Source organism: Peromyscus leucopus, chromosome 1, assembly GCF_004664715.2.
Source record: "Peromyscus leucopus breed LL Stock chromosome 1, UCI_PerLeu_2.1, whole genome shotgun sequence".
In the NCBI taxonomy this organism is placed as follows: Eukaryota; Metazoa; Chordata; class Mammalia; order Rodentia; family Cricetidae; genus Peromyscus; species Peromyscus leucopus.
In genome coordinates, this window is record NC_051063.1 from 188,800,614 (window position 1) to 188,823,194 (window position 22,581).

At 38.3% G+C, this 22,581-nt stretch overlaps 1 protein-coding gene across 1 annotated transcript in view; it reads right to left on the reverse strand.

Annotated features, from left to right (window-relative positions):
• LOC114683972 (zinc finger protein 420-like) overlaps window positions 1-22,581 on the reverse strand; it is a 593,185-nt gene that overhangs the window by 117,173 nt on the left and 453,431 nt on the right. The window lies entirely within an intron of this gene.

The following is a 22,581-nucleotide window of genomic DNA, read 5'->3' on the forward strand; positions in this document are numbered from 1 at the left end:
TGTGTTACCTTACATATTCCCAAAAAAAATGTGCTGAAAGATTATGTAAACATACTGAGAAGTGTTGAAAAATATTTATTCCTGCTCCAAAGCATTGTATTCATACTAAAAATAGGAAGGTTCAGAGATTTTAGACCTTAGACAAGCAGGATTTTACAGTGTATACAACCATACCATTACCTAATTTTTTCACAGATTTTAATACAAAAAGCAAGTCTCATTCAACTCATGAGAAAGTATTGTTTGCAAACATTTTGCTGTTCAGTATTGGAGTTTTTGGACACATGAGCTCATGGTTAGTACAATCTTGGTTAAACTTGGGCTGTTGGTTTCAAATGGTCATAGACAATTTGTATCGAAGCTGCTGCAACAGGGGTGATCAACCTGAGAAAGGAGACAGTGGAAAGTTAGACTTCTGTACTGGCCCTTAATATGAACAGAGCAATCAGGTGGATAGACTTTGGCAATTTCAGTTCAGGTGGTCAATGGATCGAGGCCCCTCTGATGACCTTGAGATCATTACTCTAATTCAGCATAGATTTTATGGTTTTGTGGCAAATTTGTAAGATTGTGTGCAATGAAAAGACAGGTCACCTTTTACTCATCACAATACTTTCTTCATTTTTGGCAGTTTATGCACTCCATTCTTACATATCATGGCAGGAAGCATGTGACAAATAGGTATACATTAAGTCCAGAGTACCCTGAATGCTTGATCTGGAAAAAAGCATGGACAGGATGGGACAGATGAATATTAGTGGGACAAGGTCAATTACATTTTCAGAGTAGTGGTGGCAATTGAAACCGGCTCTATTGGATGGGAAAATTCATACTCATTTCTGGAAGCCCCTAGACATATCCAGATTACAGGAGCCTGAATGCAATTCCCAGAGGGACTACTGTGGATTACATTTTTAGGAACCACACAGGACTCAGTCAGGATCTTGCAGAAATAGGAAACCTCTCTTCAGCTGCAGGAAACCCTGTGGGACAACCTGGAGAAGTCATAAGTCAACTGTGCCTTGAGGGGAACAAGCTCAATAGAGCTGCAGGACTGGGAAATGTGCAAGTTGGACCGAAACAGGAGTGCAGTCTGTCCCTGTTGTTGAGTAGGAGGACACTCTCAACATTCTGTTATGGGTACCCAGACATGCCAGTAAACTGTAGATCATATGACCTGGAACTTACTGGGATTATTTTATTTATATTATGGGTACCGGAATATTTACAGAAGGATAATCTGTAAAAGGATTTCCATTATGTCTTTTTTGCAAACATGGTTCTCATGGTATTATAGCAATTACAAAACTGGAATGTAAACTGAATGCTTTCTACCTCCCCTGTAGTATCACTAGCCTATTTGAACAAGTGGCCTTTGTCCCTGGAGATTAGGCATCCACTGTGAGTTTAGTAGAGATTAGTACCACAAGGAACCAGTGCAGACTAGTTGAATCCGACAGTGTAATTTGCTAAGTCCCATAATAATGAAAATATTACTATTTATTGAGCAAATATTTACTCCATATTAGTTTTCCATCTGGACCATATGCAATCTAGTATATAAATGCTGCATTCCAAAATGTGTCTTCATTTTCTGAATTCTTAATATGACACCTTAGAATGTGGAAAAGCAAGGCAAACTATATTTACAGTTAACACAAGTACTATAGATTAGGACAGAATTGGAAATCATTTTTAAAGTAATTCTGTTCACTCAACTATATAATGAAATTTGACTAATTTTCTGTTCTCTCTTTGGTCCAACAAGAGTGCTCTTTCCATGGATGAATGGCTAAATTGTCTTGGTGTTGTTTGGTTTAGTCTTTGTTTTGTTGAGTAAATATTTCAGTCTATTGCCTGACTGTCTGAGAACTCACTATGTAGATCAAAGCCTAGCTTTACATGGGATTTAAATGCCTCAGACTCCTTAATGCTAGGGTTAAATACTGCACCAGCACATCTAGCTCAAACAGCCTCTTTATCATAGGATTTGAAGATACTCTGTTTTATGTTTTTATACTTCATTCAGGAGTATTGGCAATGCTTAGGCCCTAATCACAAAAAAAGTGCTTTCTTTAAATGATGAATCCATTTCCTCTGTTGTGTCTTCAACACCTAAGGTTCTCTTCTCCATTTGTATTCTGTTGCTTATGCTTGTCTCTATAGTTACTGTTCTTTTATCCTCATGTTCCATTTCCAGAATTCCCTTGATTTGTGTTTTCCTTATTGCCTGCCTTTCAATGTTCAAGTCTTGAACTGTTTCTTTCACCAGTTTGATCTTTTCTTGGCTCTATTTAAGGAATTTGTTGATTTCTTCCACTTTTTTGTTTGTCTTTTCCTCCATTTCTTTAAGGAAATTTTTCATTTTCTTTTTAAGGGCCTCTACATGAGGTTATTTTGAAGGTCTTTTTCTTCTACTTCATCTGTGGTGTGATATTCAGGTCTTGCTGTTGTAGAATCACTAGACTTTGGTGGTGCCATGTTGCTCTTTATGTTGTTGAATATATTCTTACACTGCCATTTACCTATCTGACTTTGGGATAATTATAGGAACAGGTGTTGATTCTTGTGATTTGTTGGATAGGTCTTTTGTTTTTTTAATATTTATATTTATTGTCTTTTGCCCTAAATGGCCAAAGGCTCTGGTGATTGGCTGATTGTCGGGTCATGTAGAACTGTATCACCTTTGGTTTTTGGAGGATTGGGTTCCTTGATACAGTGTATCATCCAGTTCTTATGGCTATATTAGGCTTTATTTGTGCCAGTGGTATCTGCTCTTCCAACTGTTTTGTGTTGTGCCTGTGCCTGTGGAGTCTTTTCTTCCAACTGGAATAGGTTTTGACTATCCCTGACCTTCCAACTGGTGTGGGTGTTGTTTGTGCCTATAGGATCAGCTAAGTGTTTGAGAGGGCTGTTTATGGGTAGGCTGTAACACGAATTCCTAAATGCTCTTATTAATAAAAAAAAAAAAAAAACCCAGAGGCAGATATGGCGGTAAAAGCTGAAAGATCAGACAAACAGAACAAGCCAGCCATGTTCTTACCCTCTACAAAATCCTCAGTCTAAAGAGAGTGAGTTCCTGTTTCCTCATGTCTTACATACCTTTCTCTGCCCAGACATCATTTCCTGGGATTAAAGGCATGTGTGGGATTAAAGGTATGTGCCACCATTGCCTGGATTTGTTTCCAGTGTGGCCTTGAACTCATAGAGATCCAGATGGATCTCTGCTTCCTGAGTGATAGGATTAAGGGTGTGTGCCACCAGTACCTAGCCTCTATGTCTAATCTAGTGGCTGGCTCTGTCCTTTAATCCCCAGGCAAGTTCGTTAGGGTACACTATATATCACCACTGTTGACTGCTCTTCCAATTGGTACAGGCAGTACTTGTGCCTCTAGGGACTCTTCTTCCAAATGGTAGAGGTGGTGGTTGTTCCTATAGGGACTTTTCTTCCTATTGGTGCTGGTGATACTTGTGCCTCTAGGGGCTACTGATTTTGTGGGGTATGGATGGCCAGTGGGATGATGGGTTCTGTTCATCTGGGCAGCAGACTAGTTCTTGTAGGTTAGGGGGTCCAATGGATGGTGGTGGTGTAGCAGTCTGCCCACAGGGTCTTACCTGCTGACTGCTGGGGCTGAGATGGGAAGGTCAGGTGGATGGCATGTGTCCTAGGGCCTAGGGCCTAGGGATTGGGGCAGTTTAGATGGTTGACCAGTCATCATTCACCTCTTTCTTTGGTGAAGGTGATGCTTGTGCCTTTAGGAGCTGCTGATTTTATGGGGTGTGGTTGGCCAGAGGTGGATGAAAGATTCCCTAGGTTTGGGCACTTTAGTAGGTCTTGTATGTTACTGAGTCCAATGGGTGGTGGTGGTGTAGCATCTTGCCGGGAGTACTTTACCTGCAGCCCTGCTGCTCCATTCTCACAGTTTTTCTGTAGATATGTTACCATTATTGCTGAGGTTCTGATCTTAGGAACTGGGCCTTTTCCTGATTTTTTTTTTCATTCATCTTCTGGTTGCTAGAATATTCTCTTAAATATAATATAGCAACTATATATATATATTCATGTTTCAAACAGTATTCTCTTTCCTTTTTTGGACACAAAAAATTTTTTGATGTCCGTTCTTCCTTTCCAACTTCCATGTTTTACTACTAACTTTTTCTAGAGAGTGGCATTTTGATTCTGTGAGTACTAATCCTAAAAAGCTTCTTGGTTATTGATCACCTAAAGGTTGACTGAAGATGTAATCTGTGATCTGTCACGAAATTATTTTTTCAAGCTCCATAGATACAGCTATAATCATTAAAATTTACTATGTAAAATACTACCAGTAATATTTCCTCTCAGTTTGTATTGATTCTCCTGCAGGCTTTACAGTAGGCAGGGAAAAAAAATGATCCACAAAAAGACAAGAATGAAACTTGGCTTGTCCCAATTTTATTGTAACTGATGCTGGACCAAGACTTCCAGAGTCTGACCCAGATCATTTTCCTTTAGTCATATTTAAGAACAGCACAATTTTTGAAAAAAAGTTTTCAGGTAACAATGAACTCAGTCCCAAGTGCACAGTAATTTAAAACATGTTTACATTGCAATTTCTTACAAAGTGTATATGTCACTTTCACAAGAATGGATACTGTTGACTCAGAGATAGTGCCCAAGATTTAGCATCTAGGGAATTTCCTTGAGGTAAACATAATGCCTGTGGGTGGTGGATTGGCCTGGCCCTAAAATAACATAGAAGTCAGTTAGGCTTTCATGGCCTAAAAACAATGCTCAAGATTATACAAAATGGTTTTGGATAATTGTTCCTTGATCCTAATGTCTCCCTCAGGGGAGGGGATGAGAAGGCATGGGATCAACAACACACATAGCAGGAATCAGTTGAAGGCACACAGCAGACACATTGAATAACTGGGAAGGGCTTATATACCCTCTTCCTGGTAGACAAGCATATCCCAATCTGGTGGCATTGTGTGGTCATCTGTCATTGGCTGGGCATGATCAGGAACTCTGTCAATAACCAAGAACTCTGACAGAGCCTGTTGCTAGGCCTTCAGGCAGATTCCAGGTTGGCTCATAAGGAAGTACAGTACGTGCATGCCTTGGGAACTGGTTTGAGCCATTTTGCTTGACTCTGTAGGCCTGTACTAATTCATATCCACCCTTTCATTTTATTATGTGGGCACTCAGTGGGAGTTGGAGTTTTATGCTCTGGCCTTGTTGACCCTGCCTAAGGGGGCTCACCAACTGGACTGTGCCTATCTTAGGTTGGCTTGCCAAACAAGCTCTTATCCAACCTTGACTATCAGCCCTCAAAGATCATCCCTGGGTAGTCACCCCAGGTGGGGTTGGTCAGTCAGTAGCCTTATGAATTTCAGAAAGCCAGGCATGCATAAAATCCTGTGGAGAGCTATGAGTTGGATATCTAAGAGATAGTAACACCTGTAGAGTCACTTTAGTGGCCAACCATTGCTGCCAGATGTGCTATAGGAGACACTTAAAAAAGAGAAAGATTAAAAGCACCACCCAGCCAATCAAGACATAAGTAAAAGACCCCAGCCACTTCCTGAGACTTAGAGACCGGCACCCAGCTCCCATCCTGCCCCCGACTTCCCTTCTGGACCAGAGAGCACACATCCTGCCCTGGACTTCCCTTCAGGATAAGAGCGCCCATCCTACCACTGACTTCCTGTCTGGACAAAAGCTCCCATCCTGCCCCAGTTTCCCATCCAGATAAAAGCTTTCATCCTGCCCCAGAGTTCCCATTTGGACAAGGGAGCTCCCATCTGGACAAGAGAGAGAGAATTGCTTAATCTGTCAGCTCTGTCTGAAACAAGTGCACAGATAAGGCCAAGAACAAACCATAAGGAGATGGGCAGACGTCAAGGCAGGAGTACATACAACAAAATGAAGAACAATACAGCATCACCAGAACCTAGCCCACCTCCAACATCTAGATCTGAACATCAAAAATTGGAAGAAGCAGAAGAAAACAGCCTTATGAATAACATCATGAAGAAGTTAGAGACTTGTGTAGAGGAAAAGCCAAAAAAATGGGAAGAATGCTGTAAACTAGAGGAAAGGTCAAACAAATTAGAAGAAAACAATAAAGTCCTGGAAGAAAACAATAAAGTACTGAAAGAAAACAATAAAGTACTGAAAGAAAATCATGAAAAAGCAATGAAACAAATAAAGGAAGCAGTCCAAGACCTGAAAAGGGAAATAGAAAAAATGAAGAAGACACAAACAGAGGGAATGCTGGAAATAGAAAATCTGAGTAAAAGATCGGGAACTTCAGATGCAAGTATAACCAACAGAATACAAGAGATGGAAGAGAGGGTCTCTGGCATTGAGGATACAGTAGAAGAAATAGCTTCATCAGTCAAAGAAAACACTAAAGCCAACAAAGTCATTAACCAATTTGGGACACCATGAAATGACCAAACCTATGAATTATAGGGATAGAAGAAGGTGAAGAATACCAACTCAAAGGCACAGAAAATATATTCAACAAAATCATAGAAGAAAACTTTCCCAACTTAAAGAAGGAAATGCCTATGAAGATACAAGAAGCCTATAGAACACCAAACAGACTAGACCCCCCAAAAAAGTCCCCTCGACACATAATAATTAAACAACTAAATGTGCAGAATAAAGAAAGAATATTAAGAGTAGCAAAGGAAAAAGGCCAAGTGACCTATAAAGGCAAACCCATCAGAATAACACCTGATTTCTCAATGGAGACTTTGAAAGCCAGAAGGACCTGGAGAGATGTAATGCAGACACTAAGAGACCATGGATGTCAGCCCAGACTAATATACCCAGCAACACTTTCAATCATCATAGATGGAATGAACAAGACATTCTAAGACAAAGCCAGATTCAAACAATACTTATCCACAAACCCAGCCCTACAGAAAGCACTACAAGGAAAATTCCAACCGAAGGAAGTCAGATACACACTCGAAAACACAGGCAATAGATAAAGCCACAGCAGTAAACCCCAAAGAAGAGAAGTACACACATGCTACCACAAAAAATAACAGGGATAAACAATTACTGGTCATTAATATCCCTTAATATCAATGGACTTAATTCACCTATAAAAAGACATAGGCTTACAGAATGGATACGAAAGCAGGACCCATCTTTCTGCTGCATACAAGAAACACATCTCAATTTCAAAGACAGACACTACCTAAGAATAAAAGGCTGGGAAAAGACTTTCCAATCAAATGGTCTTAAGAAACAAGCAGGTGTAGCCATCCTGATATCCAACAAAATAGACTTCAAACTAAAATCAATCAAAAGAGATCAAGAAGGGCATTACATACTCATCACAGGAAAGATCCACCAAGATGAAGTTTAAATTTTGAACATTTATGCCCCAAACACAAGGGCACCCACATATGTAAAAGAAACATTACTAAAGCTTAAACCACATATAAAAATCCACACATTCATAGTGGGAGATCTCAACACCCCACTTTCACCACTGGACAGATCTCCCAAATCGAAAGTTAACAGAGAAATAAAGGACTTAACTGATGTCATGACCCAAATGGACCTAATAGATATCTACAGAACATTCCATCCTAACAAAAAAGAATATACCTTCTTCTCAGCACCCCATGGAACTTTCTCTAAAATCGACCACATACTTGGACACAAAGCAAATCTTAACAGATACAAAACAATTGGCATAACCTCCTGTGTTCTATCAGACCACCATGGTTTAAAGTTAGATTTCAACAACAACAAAAACTACAGAAAACCTACAATCTCATGGAAACTGAATAATGCTCAACTGAATCACCAACGGGTTAAGGAAGAAATAAAAAAAGAAATTAAAGACTTCCTAGAGATCAACGAAAATGAAGACACCACATTCCCAAATTTATGGGACACTATGAAAGCAGTGCTAAGAGGGAAATTCATAGCACTAAATGCCCACATAAAGAAGTTGGAGAAGTCTCACACTAGTGACTTAACAGCACACCTGAAAGCTCTAGAACAAGAAGAAGCAGTCTCCCAGAAAGAATAGACACATGGAAATTATCAAAGTGAGAGGTGAAATTAATAAAATAGAAACTAAGAGAAAAATACAAAAAATTAATGAAACAAAGAGTTGGTTCTTTGAGAAAATGAACAAAATAGACAAGCCCTTATCCAAACTAACCAAAAGACAGAGAGAATCCAAATCAACAAAATCAGAAATGAAAAGGGGGACATAACAACAGACATTGAGGAAATCCAGAGAATTATCAGGTCATATTTCAAAAACCTCTACTGCACAAAACTGGAAAACCTAAAAGAAATGGATAATTTTCTGGATAGGTACCACATACCTAAGTTAAATCAAGACCAGATGAACTATTTAAATAGTCCAGTAACCCCTAAGGAAATAGAAACAGTCATTAAAAGTCTCCCAACCAAAGAAAGCCCAGGACCAGATGGTTTCAGTGCAAAATTCTACCAGATCTTCAAAGAAGAGTTAATACCAATACTCTCTAAATTGTTCCACATAATAGAAACAGAAGGGACATTACCAGACTCCTTCTATGAGGCTACAATAACCCCGATTCCCAAACCAAACAAGGATACAACAAAGAAAGAGAACTACAGACCAATCTCCCTCATGAACATTGATGCAAAAATACTAAATAAATTACTAGCAAACAGACTCCAAGAACACATCAAAACAATTATCCACCAAGATCAAGTAGGCTTCATCCCAGGGATGCGAGGATGGTTCAACATACGAAAGTCTGTCAATGTAATACACCATGTAAACAAGCTGAAAGAAAAAAAACCACATGATCATCTCACTAGATGCAGAAAAGACATTTGACAAAATCCAACACCCCTTCATCATAAAAGTCTTGGAGCGATCAGGAATACAGGGAACATACCTAAACATAATAAAGGCAATTTACAGCAAGCCAACAGCCAACATCAAATTAAATGGAGAGAAACTCAAAGCAATTCCACTAAAATCAGGAACGAGGCAAGGCTGTCCACTCTCCCCATACTTATTCAATATAGTACTTGAAGTTCTAGCCAGAGGAATAAGACAACATAAGGAGATTAAGGGATACAAATTGGAAAGGAAGAAGTCAAGCTTTCCCTATTTTCAGATGACATGATAGTATACTTGAGTGACCCCAGAGTTTCCACACAGAAACTGATAAAGCTTATAAACACCTTCAGCAACATAGCAGGATACAAGATCAACTCAAAAAAATCAGTAGCCCTCTTATGTACAATGGATGAAGAAGCTGAGAAGGAAATCAGAGATACATCACCCTTTACAATAGCCACAGATGACATAAAATACCTTGGGGTAACACTAACCAAGCAAGTGAAGGACCTATATGACAAGAAGTTTAAGTCCCTGAAAAAAGAAATTGAAGAAGATGTCAGAAAATGGAAAGATCTCCCATGCTCATGGATAGGCAGTACCAACATAGAAAAAATGGCAATTTTACCAAAAGCAATCTACAGATTCAATGCAATCCCCATCAAAATACCAACACAATTCTTCACAGACCTGGAAAGAATAATACTCAACTTGATATGGAAAAACAAAAAACCCAGGATAGCCAAAAGAATCCTGTACAATAAAACAACCTCTGGAGGCATCACAATCCCTGACTTCAAGCTCTACTATAGAGCTACAGTAATAAAAACAGCTTGGTATTGGCATAAATACCGACATGTGGACCAATGGAATCAAATTGAAGACCCTGACATTAACCCACACACCTATGAACATATAGTTTTTGACAAAGAAGCCAAAAGTGTACAATGGAAAAAAGAAAGCATCTTCAACAAATGGTGCAGGCATAATTGGATATCAACATGTAGAAGTCTGCAAATAGATCCATATCTGTCACCCTGCACAAAACTTAAGTCCAAGTGGATCAAGGACCTCAACATAAATCCAGCTACTCTGAACCTGCTAGATGAGAAAGTAGGAAGTAGCCTTGAATGCATTGGCATAAGAGATCACTTCCTAAATATAACACCAGTAGCACAGGTACTGAGAGAAACAATCAATCAGTGGGACCTCTTGAAACTGAGAAGCTTTTGTAGAGCAAAGGATACAGTCAACAAGGCAAAGCGACAGCCTACAGAATGGGAAAAGATCTTCACCAACCCCACATCTGACAGAGGACTGATATCCAGAATATATAAGGAACTCAAGAAATTAGACATCAAAATGCGCAACAGTCCAATTAAGAAATGGGCTATAGAACTAAACAGAATTCTCAACAGAGGAAACTCAAATGGCTGAAAGACATTTAAGGAATTGCTCAACATCCCTAATCATCAGGGAAATGCAAATCAAAACAACTCTGAGATACCATTTTATGCCTGTCAGAATGGCTAAGATCAAAAACACTGAGGACACTTTATGCTGGAGAGGATGTGGAACTCGGGGAACTCTCCTCCACTGCTGGTGGGAATGCAAGCTTGTACAACCACTTTGGAAATCAATATGGCACTTTCTTAGAAAATTGGGAATCAATCTCCCCCAAGATCCAGCTATACCACTCTTGGGCATATACCCAAGAAATGTTCAATCATGCCACAAGAGCACTTGCTCAGCTATGTTCATATCAGCATTGTTTGTAATAGCCAAAACCTGGAAACAACCTAGATGCCCTTCAACTGAAAAATGGATAAATAGTGGCACATATAGACAATGGAATACTACTCAGCAGAGAAAAACAATGACATCATGAGGTTTGCAGGCAAATGGATGGATCTAGAAAAAATCATCCTGAGTGAGGTAACCCAGATGCAGAAAGACCAATATGTTATGTACTCACTGATAGGAGGATACTAGATGTGGAACAAGGATGACTGGACTGCTACTTACATCACCAGTGAGGCTCCCTGGAAAACAGGACCCCAAGAAAGACACAGGGATCACCCAAAGACGGAGAAATGGATGAGATCTACATGAACAGCCTGGACATGAGTGGGAGCAATGAACGGCGAGGGTCGAGGGAAAGAGAGTGGGAGATCCCACCTGGATCAAGAACAGAGAGGGAGAACAAGGAATAGGAGACCATGGTAAATGAAGACCACATGAGAAAAGGAAGAAACAAAGTGCTAAAGAGGCCCATAGAAATCCACAAAGATACCCCCACAAAAGACTGCTGGCAATGGCCAAGAGACAGCCAGGACTGACTTACTCTGGTGATGGGATGGCCAAACACCCTAATAGTTGTGCCAGAAACCCCATCCAAGTACTGAGGAATCTGGATGCAGACATCCATGGCTAGGCCCAGGGTGGAGCGCTGGGAGTCTAATTAGCGAGAAAGAGGAGGGTTTATATGAGCAAGAATTGTTGAAACCAAGGTTGGATAAAGCACAGGGACAAATATCCAAACGAATGGAAACACATGAACTATGAACCAAAGGCTGAGGGGCCCCCAGCTGGATCAGGCCCTCTGAATAGGTGAGACAGTTGATTGGCTTGATCTGTTTGAGAGGCATCTAGGCAATGGTACCAGGTCCCTGTGCTCATTGCATGAGATAGCTCTTTGAAACCTGGGACTTATACAGGGACGCTTGTCTCAATCTGGGAGGAGGGGCCTGGACCTGCCCGGACTGAGTCTACCAGGTTGATCTCAGTCCTCAGGGGTGGTCTTGATCTAGAGGTGTTTGGAAAGGGGGGGTGGGCTGGGGGGAAGGGGAGGGGGCAGGAAGGGGAGAACAAGGAAATCTGTGGCTGTTATGTAGAACTGAATAGTATTGTAAAATAAAATAAATTTAAAAAAAGAAAAAGGAAAAAAAGGTGAATCTTTCCACCTCAAATGAAAAAAAAAAAAAACTTAAGTAAAAATCCAGGAGGGATCAAACAGCCTTTTTATATCATGCCAAACCTTTTTAAAAAATAGTCAAAGGCCATAACCTCTGTACTTATCTGATTTAATTGGAAAATTTTGTGTGGTAGATATCCACAGTGGGAAGTCTTTTATGGGCCCGTGGACAGTGGCACAGGCTGTGAGGGTTGTAAGATGCCTGGTGACATGAGAGAGTAGTCACCTCCTGAAGCAGGTAGGTACTGGTACAGATTGCCCCAAGAATACCTTGTTATATGCATAGCTGCCCACGGTGGTGGTAGAGTTGAGGGGGCAGTACCACATGACTTGATGACAGCTGCGTTCACCTTGACAGACTTCAAGGGGCCCAAACTGACTGTCTCCTCCTCATCAGATATTGTAGAGATATCTGACTCGGAATTGGTAGGAGTGATATAAAGATTACCCATCTTTTAGAGGGAAACAGCAAGCAAACAGCAGTCAGAGACAAGATGACCATCAACAGTTCTGAAAATTTGTATAGGACCCCTATGTCTTGTGCTTAGTGTGTGACTTCTGTGTTTTTTTAGGCCACAACCACAAGGTATTTCTGGGTGAGGAATGGTGTTTGGTTGCTGAGCCTTGGTTCCACCTACTGGGGTGTCATTCCTTATGTGGAGGTGCACGGTGAACCAAGACAAAAAAATGTGTCTCCTTAATGGGGCATGTAGACAAACATGACAGACAACACAAAAGAAGGAAAGAAATATGGGTCCCAGCACTTACCTGCTGAAGGAACCAAACGAACATAACACTGAGAGGCCTTCTCACCAAAACACACCATCTTGGGGGCTCTGTCAAGCACCATGATTTAAGCGAGGGAGATGACCAGAATCTGCACTGGGAAAGAGAAAGTAACAGAAGCCACATGTTGGGTGCCAGGTTTTGCTTGATCCTAACTGCTCCCTTGTGGGAGGGAATGAGAAGGCAACATAGACACTGGGACTCAGTTTAAGGCAAATAGCAGGCTTGTTTATTCAATAATGGGGAAGACCTTAAATTCTCTCCCCCCAGCACCCAAACTCTATCCCAATCTGGTCACATTGCATGGTCATCCCTCATTGGCTGGGCAGTGACCAGTAACTCTGATGGTACCTTTTGCTAGGCCCTCAGGCATACTCCAGGTTGGCTCATAAGAAAATATGTTATATGTGTGCCTTGGCAAATGGATTGAGACAATTTCCCTGACCCTATGGGCTTGTGCTACTACAGATAAGTAAAAACAAATTCTGGGAGATAAAGCAGAGCCTGTCTCATAAGATGCCAAAGGGTAACCAGGTTTTAAAACAACATCATTACTAGTGTTCCAGGAAGAGCAGCTTTGTACCTCATTCCATTGAAGAGGAAAGCTGCATGTTGAATTTTCATGGGTTCTCCAGTGCTTTTCTATGTGCACCAGGCTCTATGCTCTCTACATCTCCCTGTTTCTAAGTTTTTAAAGAAATAATAGCAGCCATATTAGAGGCCCTGGTTGGATGTATTGACTATGACTAGTGTAATCAATACAGGCAAACATAAGAGAATTATAAGAGTAGCTAACAGAGGACCAAGGAAAGGATAAAATTTTCTTAGCCATGAGGGGTTCATAAAAGTTACTTGATATTATCTATATCCTTGTACAAAGTATTAATTTGACCATCAATAGTACAAGAAAAATCTGATACATTAAACCAGCATATGCCAGATAATTGTTGACAACCAAGATTATGCTTGATGAACAAATAATCTATAGTTCTATATTGTAATACTGTGGTCCTCAGTTCAACCATCTCTCTCCCTTTTTTTTAAGTTTATTTATGCATACACTGCTCTGCCTGCATGTATCCCTGCAGGCCATAAGAGGACACCAGATCTCATTACAGATGGTTGTGAGTCATCATGTGGTTGCTGGGAATTGAACTCAGAACCTTTGGAAGAGCAGCCAGTGCTCTTAACCTCTGAGCCATCTCTCCAGTCCTCAACCATCTCTTGGTTGATTTTTAACTAATATTTTTGCAGTTATATTAGTAGTTTTAGTAATTATACAGCCAAATTTGATACTTCTCTTTGTGTTCCAATAATTGATTCTGGAATAGGCAATAAAAGAGCTGAAGTGGCTTCAATAATTACAGGATCTAATGAATGTAAAGAATCATCACTATTTTTAAAGATTGTTCTCCCAGTTCTATTGATGGGTTGTAGGGATTTACTGATTAAAATGGGTGTAATATGCCCTATTCCTTATAAGCCTTTATATCTCACAGGAAGGGCAGTATAAGTAGTATTTTCACAAAAAAAATGGTCCATCCTAAAGGCAGTTCTTTACCAGAGGTACAATAAGGATGGGTATATGTACATTCAAAGCATAAACAGCTTGATAGAAAACAAAACCACCATTGACAGTATTATCAGGGGCAGCCTTGTGAATATGGATGCCAGTGGATTCAATATTATTCCCTGTTAGTTGTGAGTAATGTTTCTGAGTGACTCCTATGTCATACATTTTTCTTTTCAAATCTCAGGAATATATTGGTCTACTTTGATACAAAAAATATTGTTCTTGTTGACTTCCATGTGCTGGATGAAGCCATAGGTTATTTTCTAGACCATTGGCAATCAATAGCATTATTTTAGGTACAATTATATCAACTTTGATAAGCAGTACATCAGGCATTCCCTTTTTTGTCATTCTACAACTATAGTTCTCATTGTCAAAATTTTCTAAAGAATATTTGATTATGCTGAAATCTGTATTTTTGCATTTGGATTGATCTATTAGTTTATTCAACCAAAATATCTCCCATTCATATGATTAAGTATTTTTACTCCATCTTTTATCCAGACAATTGGTCCTACAGGATGAAAATAATCCTTGGCATAATAAAACAATATGCTGTCTCCTATCATATTTGTGGCTTTCACCCTCTCTGACCATAGGTATATTGATTCTGCATTTGCAAGCCAAGAATTCATATGGAATATAGTCAGTAAATATAACAGCATGATTTTTAGGTCACCATATTGTGCCCTTGTTTTCCCAGTCTGAGCTTGATGAATTGGGTATTTGATCTTTTCCAAGTTATCAATTACTCTTTTTCTTGGGGCTTCTCCTATTGATGGATTTGTCATTTGCCTTTAGATGTTTCATTTGTCCTGTGGTTTTTAGATGTCCTAGTTGGATGCTTCACATCATGAGCCATCTGATACTTTGGTTTTTTTTTTGTTTGTTTGTTTGTTTTGTTTTTTGTTTTTATTACTTACGTTGTCAGTGTGTGATCATTTTTCAGACTAAGGATAAGTATAAAATTAAAAGACAAAGTCAATTTAATTAACAATGGACATCATATTTTAAAAGATTTAAACTTAAGGCTATAAGATTTGAGATCTTTAAAATTTAGAGCAATTTTAACTTAAGACTTTTATTAGGTAACAGGATATTTAGATGTGCCTGAGCAATAATCACAGAGATTCCTGAAGGATAAAACAATTGAGTTTTTTCATGTAACCATGAAATTTCAAATCCAATTGATATTGTAAATGAAAATTAAAATGTCTGAGTAATAATTAATTGTTACAGTTCCACGGAGGAAGAACCTGTTTGAAGGCTGTAGTTTTTAGAACATTTTGTAGGCAGTGTTACGTAACAGATTTGTAGGCTGTACCAAAATAATTTTAGGGAAAAATTTTTTTAAATAATTTAATTTTATTTACTGTAATTTTGGTTTAACTCCCTTTGACCTTCACAGAAATTTGAGAAACATCATTGTATTTGTATTTTTTGGCAATCATATTACCCAGAAGAAAGATTAAAAAACCTTCTGATTTTAATTTACTCTTATTTTTCTTTTTGACTGTATTGTAAGCCTGTGTACATTGTTATTTTTTAATTTATGTTATGTTGTACAAAAATATAAATTTAAAAATCAAGTTTTAGTAATAAAAGACAAAAAATATTCTTACTTTCCTAGTGTTGTTAGTATATTATTGAGTGGATGTGTAGGTTAACAATAGAACTATCTATTAAATGAATCTTAGTTTAAGCAAACTTTGTTTTTAGTTATGTGTTTTAGGCTCAACCTTGATAACATCCATAGATGGTCAAAGATTTTTTTCAAATGAGTCATATTTTTATTTATTATGACTACAATCTTAGTTTTGAGCACTTTAAAAATTTTTATTTATAAGGTGATTGACCATTAATTTTTATGCCTTAATTATCTTTAACTGTTTACAACAAATTAATAGTACAAAAAGATTCAGATTTTACAATTTTAGACATACATCTCTAAGTTAGTTTTTGTTAACCTGAGTATACCTTCATAACCTGCTGTGGGATGGTCTTTCTCTTTGTTGTGAATATGTGTTGCTACTGTTGCTTAATAAAAAAGCTGCTCTGCCCTATGGCAAGACAGGCTATAGCCAGGTGGGAAATCCAAATGATACAGAGAGAAGGAACATAGAGTCAGGAGGGACATTGAGCAAGATGTAATGAAACAGGTAAAGCCACGAGACCCGAGGCAATACACATATTACTAGAATTTGGTTAATTTAAGATAAAATAACTAGTAAGCAATAAGCCTGAGCCACAGACCAAATAGTTTGTAATATAAGCCTCTGTGTATTTCTGGGACCAAGTGACTGTGGGACATAAAAATTCTTCTGACTGTCATGCATTGATCCACATAGAACTGAGAAAACTTAAAAAAGATTCTGAATGCATAGTAATGGAGCCACACTAGTCTTCCTAGTCTCAGAGTCTCATGCTAGTAGCAGTGCAGAGATACGTCTCTGGACAGCTGTCTGCGAGATGGAGCTGGCTGCCAGCCACCATGAGTTATGCAGCATGTCAGATTTCTGCAGTCTTTCCTATGGGCCGTGGTAATAAGTGGCTTCACTCAGCTGCTGACTATAAGATTGAGAACACAGCTGTAGGCTTAAAAACACAGCTACATGCTACTTAATACTGCTTCCCAGAATCAGGGTGGTAAGTGCAACTTATTAGTATGTATGCAGTGTTGAAAAGTCAAGCAGAGAAGTACCAGTCGCCAAAGACATGCTTTCTTCCCAGCGATGCAGCTTAGCAATTTAAAAACTCACCTGCTCAGAAGAAGATTACAGATACACGATAAAGAGTCAGATGGAAAAAAAACAGGTTGCAAGATGATTAAATATATATGTAGGCTTGAGAGAGAAAAGCAAAAGGGAAAAGAAAGTCCTTTAAAAATTTGAGTTAAAAAATGCAACAAATGTCTTATTAATAAAAAACCTAGAGCCAGATATTGGGGTGAAAAGCTGAGAAATCAGAAAGCCATGTTCTTACCTGCTTGGAGATCCTCTACCAAAGAGACCTACTTCCTGTATACCCACACCTATATGTCTCTCTGTTCTGCCATCTCATTTTCTCTCTGTCCAGCTATATCACTTCCTCTTCCTGCCCAGCTCTGTCACTTCCTGTCTTTCTGTACAGACCTCCAGACCTTTATGGTTAACTAGTGTTGGAATTTATGGCATGTACCACCATGCCTGGCTCTGTTCCCAGTGTGGCCTTGAACTCACAGAGATCCACACGAATTGGTGCCTCCTGAGTGATAGGATTAAAGGCATGAGCTACTACTTCCTGACCTCTATGTTTGCTATAATGGCTGGCTTTTTTCTCTGATTCTCAGATAAACTTTATTGGGGGGACACATATAAAATATCACCACATTTTCTCCCTTTTGTCTAAATTAAAAAATGTTATAACTAATATAAGAAAACCTATATATAATAAGTACAATAACTGTACACAATATATATAAGCAATAAATACATCAACAATGTGTAGTCCATTTGCATTTGACAAATTCAGTGAAAATATTACATTATCTATCCTATTTTGCTGAGTCCAAAATGTACCTAATTCACTTTCTATCCTACTTTGTATTACCAACAGAAAACAATCTTGTAATGTCTTTAAAGTTTATACACTTACACCTCTTAGTGAGTTTCTTTTCTGAATTATTAACAAGGAAAACTATAACTATAACTATCTAATCTTCAACTCCCTCAGAGACCCAAGAAGGAAATAATATTACCTAGTAAAACAGGAAGTGCAAACAAGCAACTTCCAAAAAATGTGAGTTATGACAGAAAACAACCAGGTACCTGGACAGTCACCCGAGGTTTCTCTGCAATATTGGCACATCATCTTTGGCCTACTGGCTTACCATATCTGACAGACTCATCTGTGAAGTAGGATTTTCTAAAGAGCCTTCCTACCTTGTCTTGGCAAGTATTGGCAGTCATTTGTTTTGTATCCTGCTTGTCCATTTTGGATAGCATACTGTCAGCAGTCAATGTGAGGGCACTTTCTTGCCCAGTGGCTAACTTGCTGCAATGAAAGTTAACTCCATGTGACGTTTCTTTAATGCCTATCATTTCCTCTGAAGTAGACTGGTGCTGCCAGGAGCAGACATGTCTCATAGTCATAAAACAAAGAAAAATGTCTATGTTATTAAAACATCTTAAATGCAGATCTCTGAAGTGTTTGAAGATGACCTATCTAAAATATATTTCTGCTTAGTCTTGAAAACATACCTAATATGACTACAAGTTTGATTTTAGTGACTAAATACTACCTTACATTTCTTTATATCTGAAATAGTTGGTAATAATAACTTTCAAGGACTGGCAAATTGCATTACATTTTTAAAGGAACTGTATAGATATAATATCTTGAACAAGATTAGGAATATACATGCAGTATTTTCTAACAAAATCTCAAATTGGTATCAATATACATAATTTGTATGGAATATACATGAATCCAATTCAATGTAAAATATTTAAAACTAGTAGTTGCCTTCAAAAAGTAGGTTCAGCTGGGCAGTGGTGGCACATAGCTTTAATCCTAGCACTCAGGATGCAGAGGCAGGCAGATCTTTGTGAGTTCGAGGACAGCCTGGTCTACAGAGCGAGATCCAGGAAAGGTGCAAAGCTACACAGAGAAATCCTGTCTTGAAAAACAAAACAAACAAACAAACAAAAAAACCCACACAAAATTAGATTCAATAATCTACTTTTTATCTATATCATATCTATATCCTCCTTTTTTCCAGAGTAGATTCAATAATCTACCTTTATTCTATCATTTCTATCTTTTTTTCAGTGTAGATTCAATAATAGACCTCTTATCTATATCCTCTTTTTACTTTTTCTTTTTTTTTCAAACAAGAACCTTAAATCTAATCTCCTTTGTTTAGTCTTTTTCCGCACCATTAACAATAACAACCTGTAACCAACCATCCTAAACAATGACAATTATCCAAATCTGAAAGACCAAAAACCACCCACCCCACCTCTTGGGAATGTGAGTGTTGTGTTTTTAAAACTACTTCCTGCTGTCTTTGGGTGGACACATCTTTAGGGGACCCTGAAAAGAAAAAAATTTGGGTTAATTATCAAGTCCTGGGAGAGGTAGCTGTATCATTTGTTGCCCAGTCTCAGCATAATGCAGAATTGCAGGGCGTATCTCAAGTCCTTGCTCCAGTAATCTGTGAGACTGGATTGTCTCAGCCAGCCATCTCAAAACTGTCCTGCATAGTTTGTAGTCCAATCTTTGGGTGGTGTTTGTCTGCTTAGTGGTATTACCACCATCCTGATTGAATAGTTGTTGTGGGGCCCCATCATCTTTCTGGAGGCTTCAAATTTGCTGTTAGGTTTGGTCATGATTCCCTGCAGAAAACTGATAGAGACTGAAACACAAAAACATGTACAGGCAGTAGATGAAGCCTTTTTCTTTTTGAGAATTAATTAGTACTCTATATGCCAATTAATATCATGAAAAAGTTGAAATATATTATATAAATCTCATAAATTTTGATATAAAATTTATACTTTAAGAAAAGTTTTAAAGAATCAAAATAAAACCAAGAATTATGAGGTTAGTGCAATAGAATAGTCCCTTAATTTTGGTTTTCTTCTGTCCCACATCAGATGGCACTTCTGACATGATACAGAGATTTTGTATTTTCTTTTAACAAGCATGCTTAGGTTTAGAGAAGGAGAGAGCCATTCTCCAATTCCAAAGTCAGCTTTATTTTTTAATTGAACTGGAACTACATAAGGACCATTTGTGTTAAGTGTCTGTAGAGAAGAGCAGAAACAAACATTTAGGAAGATTATGAAATTTTATGTGATATGCCATTAGGCCAATTTACTCTTCCTCCTTGGACATTTTTTCTGGATGATATGTACTTTTTCTTCAGATGTCTCATTTGTCCAGTGTTCTTCATATTCCTTAGCCTTCATTCTCCTGAAACACAAAACCAAAAACCCTTCTCCAAGCTTAGCTTTGGGGAGGTTCCCTTTTAGCAAGTTATATCTGAATATATGAAGAGCATTTATTAGTGATATAATTTAATTTTAATTGGATGGTCATGCTGGTTGATGAACTATCACCTCTTCCAATTAAGAGGTCTCTCATGTTCAAATTGAAACTTTATCAGTTTTGATGGTATCCATAGTTTTCCTTCTCCTGAAGAAACAAAAGTAAAACCTCTTCCCCAGTGTAGTACATATCCTGGTTTCCATTCTGAGGTGAGCACATCTTTAAAGTATATAGGCTGATTAAATTCTGTAGTTTTTTTCTATTACCCAGTGTCTCTCCACAGCTGTTGTTCCTTTCTCAGCATTGAGACAATTCAAAGTTGATAGAGCATTATGTAATCTATTTCTGGGGGTTTTTTGTTACCCATTTCTGTTTATTTAGCATATCCTTTAGAGTTCAGTTTGATCTTTCTATAACTTGGCCTCTAGGATTATGTGGTATACCTGTAATATGCTTTATATTGTAATAAGGAAAAAAAACTGTTTCATTTTACTTGAGACATATGCTAGAGCATTGTTAGTTTTAATTTGTGCAAGTATACCTATGATGGCCATAACTTCTAGCAAATGTGTGATTTTCAGAATCAGCCTTTTCTGAACTCAGAGCAGTTGCCCATTGAAATCCTGAATAGGTAACAATGGTGTGATGTATATATTTCAGTTTTCCAAATTCTGCAAAGTGAAACACATCCATCTGCCAGATTTCATTGCTTTGAGTACCCTTTGGGTTACATCCTGCTGGTAATGGAGTCTGATTGTAAAAAGAACAAGTAGGACATTTCCTTATAATTTCTTTGGCTTATTGCCAGATTATGGAAAAAAATTCTTTTTTAAACCCTACTATTGACATGATGTTTTTTATGAAATTCTGAGACCTCCAGCACATTTACTTTACTCTAAAACAAGCAACTGTTAACTTCAAAATACTTTACAATGATGTGGATTTTGGATTATTAATACATATGTAAGGTCAATTTTTATATGTATATTTCTACTCTTGTTTATGTTATTATGCTTATGCAACTCAGTTAAAATTGTAATGTATCATATAATGCAGATTAGTAGTCATCTATGATAATCAAACTTCCAGTCATATTACTTAAGTTTTCTAGGTATACAAAGATATATTTCAAGTAGGTAGGTAATATTCAAATACTTCAAGAACTACAAAATTTGGCATTTAAAGTGTTTTAAGAACTTAGACTTTTCTGGACAATGAGACATGTCTGCTCCTGGCAGCAAGAGGATGATGGCCATCAAAGAACCTTGTTTATGGAGCTTCCTTACAATGTGGAAAAGATTAGTCACTTGGGTAAGAAACTGCTCCTGGCTGGACTACCTTACAATATGTTGTATAAACTGGACATGCAGGACCCATAGGATAGTGACTACTGAACTTTGCCAAAACAAGGTGGGATGGTCCTTCATGTTCCTGCTTTACAGACAAATCTGCCATACATTTTGCAGAACACAGAGGAAAGTGACTGACAAACTTTGCCATTAGGTAGAACAGTCCTTCAAATTTCCTGCTTTACTGAAAATTATGCCAGAGACTCTAGGCCTGTAAATTGAAGCTACATTACCAACATTACAAAGGAACTTTCTCCAGATTCCCATACTTAATTATAAGCAGCCTGCCATGCTAACATGCATTCCTGGTTCCTTATTCTAGATCTCCTTAAGTTCCTTAAGCATGGCACTGTCTCCCCAGGCTGGACCTTTTGATTTCTGGAAGGAGTAAGAGGCCAGCCTGGAATGAAAGAGAGATGGGAATAAGTAAGTTTTCCTTTCCAGAACAACTTGTTTCTTCTCTTTCTTCAATAATTACCCCCTTACCCTTCATTTAAAAACTTTTAAGGTATATTTTTTGTCTGCATGTATATTTATGCACCACATGCATGCCTGGTGCACCTGGAGGGCAAAAGAAGGCATTGGATCCTTAGATCTGAAGTCATGAGCAGCTGTGAGCCACCATGTGGGTGCTGTGAATTGAACCTAGATCCTTGATTAAGAGCCACAAGTACTCTTAAGCACTGAGCAATCTCTTCAGCCTGGCTCCATTCCTTACGTGAAGAACAGGAATTTTCCTGTTTAAATGTCATTTCCATTCTCCTCAGAGGTTTCCCCATTTCCACTCTGTAGCCTCATTATATGGGATTATACAGGGAGGGTTGTCTGCCTTCTCTGTGTGTGCTCTACTTTCTCCTGATTACAAGGACACATAGGCTGGTACTTCCACTGTAGATATAGGAGGCAGACAGAATGTTTGTGAGCAAAAACTTAACAATTGCTAGCAAGAATGAGGTACATGGTTTGTAAAGCATTGGCCTAGTATGTATGGATCCCTGGGGTTGACCC